General features: G+C 35.2%; 1 protein-coding gene and 1 long non-coding RNA gene across 2 annotated transcripts in view; both read right to left on the bottom strand.

Annotated features, from left to right (window-relative positions):
- Positions 1-1,772, bottom strand: part of LOC125964943 (uncharacterized) — a 39,403-nt gene extending 37,631 nt beyond the window's left edge. Inside the window, exon 1 of the long non-coding RNA XR_007478270.1 lies at positions 49-1,772. This is a non-coding gene — a long non-coding RNA (uncharacterized LOC125964943). The remainder of the gene's footprint in view (positions 1-48) is intronic.
- Positions 1-10,052, bottom strand: part of ARHGAP15 (Rho GTPase activating protein 15) — a 621,798-nt gene that overhangs the window by 441,559 nt on the left and 170,187 nt on the right. The window lies entirely within an intron of this gene.

Genomic DNA, 10,052 nt, shown 5'->3' with positions numbered 1-10,052 from the left:
CTAACACCATTGTCCATCAGTAAATTGGAAAGAAGCCCATATCCTAACTAACACCATTGTCCATCAGTAAATTGGAAAGAAGCCCAATAATTACCAAAAGTTAATTATTAACCCATAAAATACCAAAGTCTCAGAAGCACCAAGTAAATACATCTGGTAATATTATCCTGCTAACTTAGTGCTTTTATTCTGAGAAATTTGTGTTAAAATTGCAAAATACTGAATAGTTCACAAGTGCTTCTCAACTCATCCATACGTTTAAATGTTCTGGGTTCCAAAATATGCAATAGTTACAGCAAAGACTGTCTTAGGATCTTTAAAGGTGCTTATTAAGATTCAGGTATAAGGGAAAAGAAGGCTTAGATGGAGACAATCGTTTATCATCAAGACAAACACCAAAGGAGTTTTAAGTAAATAGTTGAGCAAGACCAGTTTACCATTGAGTTAAGTTCCCAGAGCTTTAATGAATGTTCATCAAATGAACTTAAATGGTTTTATATAGTAACCCCCAAAATATCATTGATTTTGCTGTTGTCTCTACTTTTAAGTGTAGAATTAAAAAACTGAATAAGCAAAAAAGGGAAGGTTTTTCTTTGGGCTCTTCTTGGGGTGGTGTTTAAGCATTTGTTGCCAAACAATAGCTAAATTCAGATTTGAATATGAACAGCCCATCGTCACATTATTCTTTTACCACTTAATATTTGCAACACATATATACTTTTAGTTACCTCCCAGACACCCAGCCTTAAGACCCGTCTCTGAGATACTTTGTCTCTTTCATCAGGTGCTTGTGGAATTATGCATCGTCAACAAAGCCTGACATCTCTGATGGACTGAGGTGGTTTTAAACTCCAAAATTAGTGTTAATCTAACCTCTCCAAAATGAACACAAATTATACTCTTGTTGGTGACAGCAGATTTGTTTGTGAGTAGACTTCATTAAGCACCCCCTGCCCTAGCATCTATGGGTCTCAAAACAAGAATACAAATGGAGACATACATGCTGTATGTGAAAATATTTAACAGTTGTAAATGCAGTTAACAAACTTCACAAAATCATTTTCCAAACCATTTCATTGGTTGTGAGGACTAAATATGTTGATACATGTCAAGGAACCATACCTGGCACATAGTGAGGCACATAGTGAGGACCCAGTAAATGTTAGCTGCTATGCTTGTTGTTGCTATTGTTGATGATGATGACTTCCTCTCCTTGAGAGAATTTCATAACAACTAAATGACACAGGGATTGATTATTGCGCCACGAGGCTTCTCTGGACCCCGAGGATACCCTCTTGATTAATGAAACAATGTCTGAGAGGGTGGCATCTTTTCCACCAGAGCCAAAATGCATACTAAAGTGACTGTAACAAACAAAAGACTTTAGGCACTGGAGCTTCTGCAGGCATTAATTTTGTAATAACTTTAAAAATGAGAATTCTAAGATAATTTATTGAAATTTTACACTTATATTTATGTATGACAAGCTAAGTGAAATTTAAGTGCTAAAGGAAGGTTTTGAATAAAAATGCTGATTAAAATCAGTAATTCTGGTATTGTTGGATTAATACTTGGCTTAGTAATGTTATCACTTAAAACTAATGGGGTCAATATCTATTTCTAGAAACAATCAACAATAGCTCCTAAATTATAGTTGTGTTTCCCAGCCCTGCTAAAATTAATGGTCTTGTAAAATTCCTATTATAAGAATTTATATTTCAAATACTGAAAACTCTGCTATGAATTATTTACATAAATAATTATTTTTAAAAATCAATAAGACTATTTTAAAGTTTTGGAACTAAAAACAAGATTTTTTAAAAAGTTGCTCTGTGAGTAATTTATGAACAAAAATTACCCATCTTTCTATCATAATAATTTTTAAAAGGACTGTCTTTTCTATTAAATTTTTAAATTCAATTTTACAGGCTGTTACTCTATAAATAGAACAATCCATTTTAAATGGACAAGGTGAAGTATATAAATAACATTATTAGTGTTGCGACTAACAAGTTTTGAACTCTGCATATTTACACATAAATAAAACCAAACCAAAGAGGATACCAATCTAAGAGTAAATGAATAGTAGGGGTGGCATAACAATTATTTCCATAGTTTAAGATGGAAATGGATCAAAATAATTGAGTAATATTGGCATCTTCCTGCATTATAAATTGAAAAAGTGCATTAAAAAGTAACTAATTTAACTTTAAAGACAGCAAAAATACTTATATGGAAACTATTAGATTTATCTTAACTTTCTCCTTTTACAATATTCTAAGTTATGGGCTGGAAGCTAAAGTTGCCCCAAATGTCTGATGAAATTGGTAAAGCATTGCAAAGCCCAAGCAACTGAATTTCAAAATAAGAATAGGATGTGCTTATAGGATAGAAAAGCCAAATGTTATTTGTACTCATTGTTATTAATTTGGGGGCACTTGGTTACGACTGTCAAATAGCACCACTGAGAAATGGACATTTCTTTGAGAAGCAGCCACAGCTTTCTAAAAGTATTTTGAAACTTTCCAGTTTCTAAAGTATTTTTATTCTGAAATTTTAGAACATGCCGTGTCTATCTATCTAAATGAATTTCTAGTTGATTTTTCCCAGTATCCAAGTACAACTCTTAAGGATATTGGAGACCTTTACATAGAATATGCTTTTTAGTGATAGTCTCAGCTCCAACCTTGATGGAGAGAAGGGAGGTGGGCTTTGACCCAAGCAGGGCAATAATAAAACGGGTAGATATGGAGGGCAAAGGTTCAAACTGAGTCAACTGGAATTCAAATCAATTCATCCTAGTTAAAACTGTACATCTGCTGAGTGCTAACCTGAGTCAGGTCTTAACAAAAGAGGCAAGAAAAGAAGACCCCTCCCAGAGCACCCACTCTGGCTTGCTATTGGGATTTTCAGAAGAGAACCCACCAGATAATAATGCATTGCAATTCTTCAGAACAGGCAAAAACACTGTTACATGGTGTGATGTTTAATTTTCTGTGTCAACTTGACTGGTAAAAGGAGCCCAGATTAAACATTATTTCTAAGTGTACCTGTGAGAGTGCTTCCAAATGAGGTTAGCATTGGAATGGGTGGACCCTAAAGTAGACTGTCCTCCCCAGTGTGAGTGGGCATCATCTCATCTGTTGAGGGCATGAGTAGAACAAAAGACAGAGGAAGGAGAATTGTTCCCTATTTTCCAGCCTTACTGATTGGGGTGGGACATCTCATCTTCTCTGGGACTGGGATTTATTGGCTCCCTGGTTCTCAGGTCTTTGGACTTGAACTAAAATACACCACAGGCTTTCCTGGGTCTCCAAGTTGTAGATGGCAGAACAAGGGATTTCTCAGTCTTCATAATTACGTGAAACTAATTCTTCATAATAAATCTCCATATATATGTGTATATGTATCTGACATGTATACACATACACACACACACACATATCACTGGTTCTCTGGAGAGCTCTGACACATGATATCTATATATAGATATCAGAAAACATCAATTCAAACAATCCTTCAAAAACAATCATTTGAATTTGAACTACTATACAAGAATGCTTTGCCTTTCTGTCATAGCACTTAGCATTAACAAAACAAAGTAAAACACATAGGGATGTGTGTGTGTGTGTGTGTGTGTGTGTGTGTGTGTGTGTATCTGCTGCTTTCCATATAGATTTAAACACCTTGAGGACAGGCAGAGTGTCTTATACATCTTTATATTCACTGTTGCCCCCAGTATCCCTTCCAAAATATTTAATCCAATATCTTAGAAAATGTATTCTTTAGTATATTTTTGCAAATAAATTGAATTCAGTTAACCAACTGATTGGATATATTTTTGATAGAAATTATCAAACCAAGTCAAATTCACTAAGGCTTTCTTTGTTGCTCTTGTTAGTAATTCTCACCTTTTTTTGCTTAGACTTTGGGCATTCGTTGTGACCTGCTCAATGTCAGGCCACAGAACAGTAATGCTTCTCCCTCACTGTTAATATCTTGGCAACTTTATAACACCTTGTGTGCTTCCTTCTCTCTGACAAATCTTTCATATTCCTTGATGTCAACACCCGGCCGATGCTGTTCTTCTCTACCTTGTCACCTGCTACCATCCCAGCTACTTTAATCATCTCTCCAATAATCTCTTTGTTTGCCTGACTTCCAAATCCCTTTTATTTCTTCAGTCCTACCCACTCCAGATATCTACTCCTAAAACTATTTGAGTCATAATTAGTTCACCCATCACACTCTCAAACTCAAAGACTTGCTACATTGTGTATTCACAATTCAAGCTGAGTCTTTATATGAATAGAGGTTACAAACTGAAAGTATATGGGCTGAAACACAAGTCTCAGGTACATTTTATTTGATCCATATAATGTGTAAATTTTAAAAAATAAGTTGCTAATATTTAAAATCAAGAGATTCATGTAAAAATGCAGAAGATTTGGCAATTTTGTTTCATATTTTTGCATGCATCAATGATCTACAGCTGAAAAGCAGCTGTTTTTGTTTTTGTTTTTCAGATAGGACAAGCAAACTCCAGTGTATAATTGTCACATTTTCCTCAGCACTTAAACCATACCATTTTATGTCTTTACCAGTCATAAGCATTTCAGTATGTGGTTCCAACTTGAATATTTTCTGAACCTACGTCTTATCATTTAGCTCTCATTTACTCAGTGCTTAGATCTTCTGTCTATATATTCTAATCCTCAACCAAAACTCACTTTCACCAACCACTTTCTCAACACCTTCTCCTCGATGTGAACAGCTGATGGGGAAAATTATGGAGTTGTTTTGCCTGAGCCCAATAGATAGTTTGCTATCTTCTTTGAGCTTCAGTGTCACTTGGTACAATATCACTTTGCACTCTGACCATTTCATGAATTATTCAAATAAGTTGCAAACTCCTTGAAAACAGGACCCAAATTGTTTATGCCTCTGTAGCTCAAGTACCTAAAGTTGTCTGAGTAGCTAATATAGTCCATTCATTTAGGTATATTCATTCAAAGCTTTTTAGGTGTGGCTATTTAAAGGATCAGACTGCATGTGATGTCATGCAGTATATGAAGATTTGACAAATTTATCAGCTGTGAAATAATTCTTCTCCCTCTTCTTATTTTTCTTTCGACCTCACCTTAGGGTGTGTGAAAGTCACTATGTATGAATTGAAAGGATACGTGATAAGAACAAGGCATCATACTTTTGTTAAGAGGACCCCAGATTTAAGGTTTCTTTACTTGTCCTTTATATAAACAACTCAGAACAAATGAGAACCTACAGAGGCTGCGTGTTGTAATTCCTGGGCACATCTGGGTGGGATAAGAGGGAAGAAGCTTTGAATCTCTGCAGCCTGTATCCTTCTTTCCAACCAGGGTTTTCAGCCCTGTAAACGGTTATCAAGTGTACTGCCTTCCACAAAGATTTAAAATTCATCAAACAGACAAAGTGTATATTTAACACTCACATGAGGGAATACAGAATGCCTTTCAATACATCAAACTCCTAAACCTTTTACATCCTTCATTTTTAAGCTACATGGATTTTGATTTGTACAATTTTAAAAATATTCTGAAGCCTAGTCAATCTAACAGTAAAAAGCACTGTTGCACAGTAAGAAATCAAGAAATACAATTCAGCAAACCTGGTATAGTTGGTCCCCAGGGAAGCTTTTTTCCAATTCGGTTTGTCATAGCCCAGATCCATCATGTCATGCTAGCCTAACCTACTACTACTGTCTTTCATTTTTTTCCCCCTTTTTTGGCACACTCCAACTATTTTCTGTTAAACTAGTGCTGTCACAGGAAAACATATAAAAATGCTCTTTTGCAAACACTCTGTTTGGTTCTCTCCTGAACTCTCTGGAGCTCCGGATTTCTCTCACTGTCTTCATCAGGGGTGAATGTTGACAGATCACTGCACCTTACTGGTATAGTGACAGGCTTGATGCTGTTTTGTGCAAGGTGAAAAAAAAAAAAAAATGAAGCAAGGTTTCTTTGCCTTGCATCTAGAAGGTCCCTGATTGAACAACAAAGACTTATGTTCAAAGATGATTAGCTTAAAGGCATTTCAGAGATTTCTGATCGTAGCTGCGGTTGGGTGTCTTGCTACTGGGTGAAATATGTATTCCCCTGAGAATAAAGGCAGCAGCAATCCTTTTCTGCTGAGATTGCACCTTTAATAATTCCATGTATTTATCAGTATTTGTGTCAAGGTCTTAGGGATTTTGCCCTTCAGGTGAGGCTAAGAGTAGATGGAATGGATAGGGTCTTAAATAGTTCTTTAAGGTATCTACAGAGAAAAAATAATTGTCCCAAGGTATCTAGGAGAATGAGAAGAAAATATTCTTGTGGATGAAAATGTACACAGCACAGAAAAATACCTCCAAATTTTCTAAAGGGAAGAGTGAATAGCCTTTAGCTATTCATAAAGGCCAAGATAAGCTATGGCTAAAAAAACTGTACAGCACTGTTCTTTTTTTCCAAGTTTGAATCAAGTAAATCTAAAGAAATATATCCTTTTAAAAGGTTAAAAATAAAAAAAAAAATTAGGTAAACTTATTTTTCCAAATAAATCAACAAGCTTTGTATGTGCTGTTGCCGTGGATTTCTCCTGCATAACCATTCTGCATATTGTGTACGTGACTCCAAAGGAGAAACGGTTGGTCTGCAGTTAAGAGAAACAGGATGTGCACAAGACTTAACTGAATGTGCATACACATGGTTGGCGCTCTCCCTATGGCCTGTGGCCTTGCATGACACCTTTTATTACCATCTGAGGCAGATTCATGTACTATTGAATCATGTGGCACTTTTTCCCACGTGGGTTCACACTGGGCTTGGTTCTTTGTGTCCCTCATCAATGCAGAGAGCACTGCGTGCAAGGGTGAATGTGTTATAGAACCATTAGGGAGTGCCAGAGGTTTGAGGAGATAATCTTTCAAATCATGACTTTGATACAGTCTCCCAAAGTTTGAAAAATCAGAAAGTCAATTTGCAGAAATGACACACTAAGCATCCTTCCCTCGGCACAGAAGGCAGACTCCAAGAAGTGAGCTAAATTGGGGGGTTAGCCTTCCCTGAAGAGGCACACAGAACAAAAGTCTCAGATGATTCTTTAAACTAGCCCATGAGAGCCCATCCTATTTTCCTCTTTGTTCTGGAAGCAAACTTTCAATGACACATCGGGGATATCAGTTCCTTTCAGGGTGACAAGCTGATGTCCTAAAGTGCGATTTTAAGGCTACAGTGAAGCCAGGCAGAAGACAGGGTGGATTTTGAGAAAGAAAGAAAGCACTTGTCATAAGTAAGCACACGGCCAGATAATTAGATTAAGACTGACCTCTTCAAATATCTTTTTAAGCGCATTTTCCATTGAAGTCAAAATCAGACTTCCCTCCTAACGACTAATATAATTTATATTTTTGGACAAATTTTATATTGACATTAGATAAAAGTAAGCTATATAAAATATATGGTCAGACAATTACATTAATATGTAGTAGGTTTATGCCAGTTTAGGTAACAGAATTATACATTTGTTCACTGTAGTGTTTCATTCTCAAAAATTCTGGTCATGGTCATGCCATTCCACTTCTAGAACTTCAGACTCCTAAGAATTATGCATTTACAGTGCAGAATGGGCTCTACACACCTGACTATATATTAAAAAGAACAATCATTGCAATAAACTAATGTCTTCCTGCCTATTTCCATTTTACTAAAGTGTTTGATTCCTACATGGCTATTGAGATTTCCCTCTTCCCCACATTCTTTTCTCAGAACTATAGCAATCTTTCTGTCAGAGAAAATAAAAGGAAGCAGTAAATTTACTTCTATAGGAATTCATTACATGTATACATATGTATGTGTGTACTCACGTGCATACACACACAAATATGAACATGATTTCACATTCCGGTTATGCTCAGACAAAGCTGGCAATACAACAAGGGCCCAATTAAAAAAGAGAAATTCAAAAGTTTTAAATGGTTACACTTACATTGCCCTCATATATTACATGGTGTAAAATGAATGGAGGAAAACAGAAATCTGATCAGAAGTTGTCAGAGCAGATCATGGTCTATTAGAAAGAGAGCTCTGGGTTGGGATTCAGAAAACTGGGGCTTTACTCTTTAGTTCTGCCATTTTTTTCTAGATGTGTGATGATGAGGATGGTCATTCACTTCTATGAGACTCTTATCTCATCATTAAAATTATAATAACCCCTCTTTTCACAAAGGCCGCTCTGCAGGTTAAATGTTGTATTCTACGTGAAAACACTTTGTAAACTCAGATACACTTGGCAAATGTAAATGAGAAAGATTAAATCATAACACTGAGATTTTGTTCAAAAAAGTTATGGAATATTTAGAGAAGACAGTTTTTTCTTTCATAATTTTGTGCATCATGAATTTTCATTTCAAATTTTAGGGGATTTTTAAGATTTTGCTAAAGTCAACATTTAAAAATATTGTATGGATGTAAAATTATTTTATCTACACTTAAAGGGTATATAATGGTTTGATGTTTCAGTTTTTATGTATAACTTAAGTCTTGTTCAAACACACTAAAGATAGAGTTTTATTAGGACTGGCAAGAATGATACCAACACATATTCATAGACTTATTCCATCTGTATGGAATATGTAGATTTCACTCTAAATATAGCCTTTCAGTGTTCTGAAATGCTTGTGCTTTGGAAATTTGAAGTACAATAAACTGATGCTATATTAACTTGGTAATTTATTTTCTCAATTTAAAAAATTAAGTACCTTCTCACAAAATATTAGATGTTTTCTAATTTAAAAAGTAAATGCATACAGATCAACGACAACTCAGAAAAGATTCGAAAGCCCCTATACCACAGTATTTCATATAATGTATTTTCCATTCTCATTCTTAAGATATTTCTTATCAAACCAATTTGCCACCTGATCTGGGTAAAAAAGTTATTTGAAGCTAAAAGTCTATTTCCAAAGGACACACACACAAAATAGAAGTTTGGTTTTATTTATTCAGTCACTCAGCTAATTTATACTTAACATGAATTTTGCACTGGTAGTTTGAGCGTTTAAGTGTATAATCTTAACCAGGTGTTTTGTATGCTTATACTTTTCATTTCTTTTATGTTTAAAAAATACCCTTTACACTATATTGAAAAAATATTGAATTAATTAAGTTTCCACAGTTCTTTAATTTTCTCAGTCAGTATTGGGTTTACAAGTAAAAGCCCCAAATGTAGAGGTATTAAATCAAATTTTTAATTTTTGTAAGGAACTATTAGTTGAATTTATATGTACTTAGTTTCATCTGCACATGTCTTTTTTTTTTTTTTTTTTTTTGCGGTACACGGGCTTCTCACTGTTGTGGCCTCTCCCGTTGTGGAGCACAGGCTCCGGATGCGCAGGCTCAGCGGCCATGGCTCACAGGCCTGCACATGTCTTTTTGATGTCTTAAGAGATCCTGTCAAAGACTGCATTATGTCATTGCATACTGCATATTGTCAGTATAGTATATATCTTTGAGTCAGTCTCCAAAAGTCTAATTTGATAAGTCTATAATATTTATTTTCAAAAGTTTATTACAATAACTTTGTTATGATAGAACAAAATGTACATTATCTCTAAAAGATTAAAAGAACAAAGTAAGAATTAGAGACGTGGGATGCATGTTCACTGAAATCTACCAGTCTCAGGCTGGAAATTTGTTTTTCATGCTTAGGAGAACCTTGAAGGAAAGAAATATAACCTGTGGCTTATTTTTGGAGAATCAGGATCACCTTGTATAGTTCCTGGCTTCTTGTATTATTTTCTCACTGATTTAGAATGTATGATTTTTTATTTCAGGTTTATGGGTTTTAGCTCAATGTCAGTTATCTCACTGGTTAAATTAATTAAGCCCATTTTTCTGGAACACTGTGCTAAGTGGCCCAAGGTCTTGGGCCTCCACTCTGTTGGACTGGCTCTGTTTGCTCTATACCATTACCATAACCAAGAGTATTTATCTACTTGTTATCTTTCACTTATTTATATTTTTCTAATTGCCTTT

This window comes from Orcinus orca, chromosome 7 (assembly GCF_937001465.1).
Source record: "Orcinus orca chromosome 7, mOrcOrc1.1, whole genome shotgun sequence".
NCBI classification, from domain to species: domain Eukaryota; kingdom Metazoa; phylum Chordata; class Mammalia; order Artiodactyla; family Delphinidae; genus Orcinus; species Orcinus orca.
This window is presented reverse-complemented; position numbering and strand designations above follow the sequence as displayed.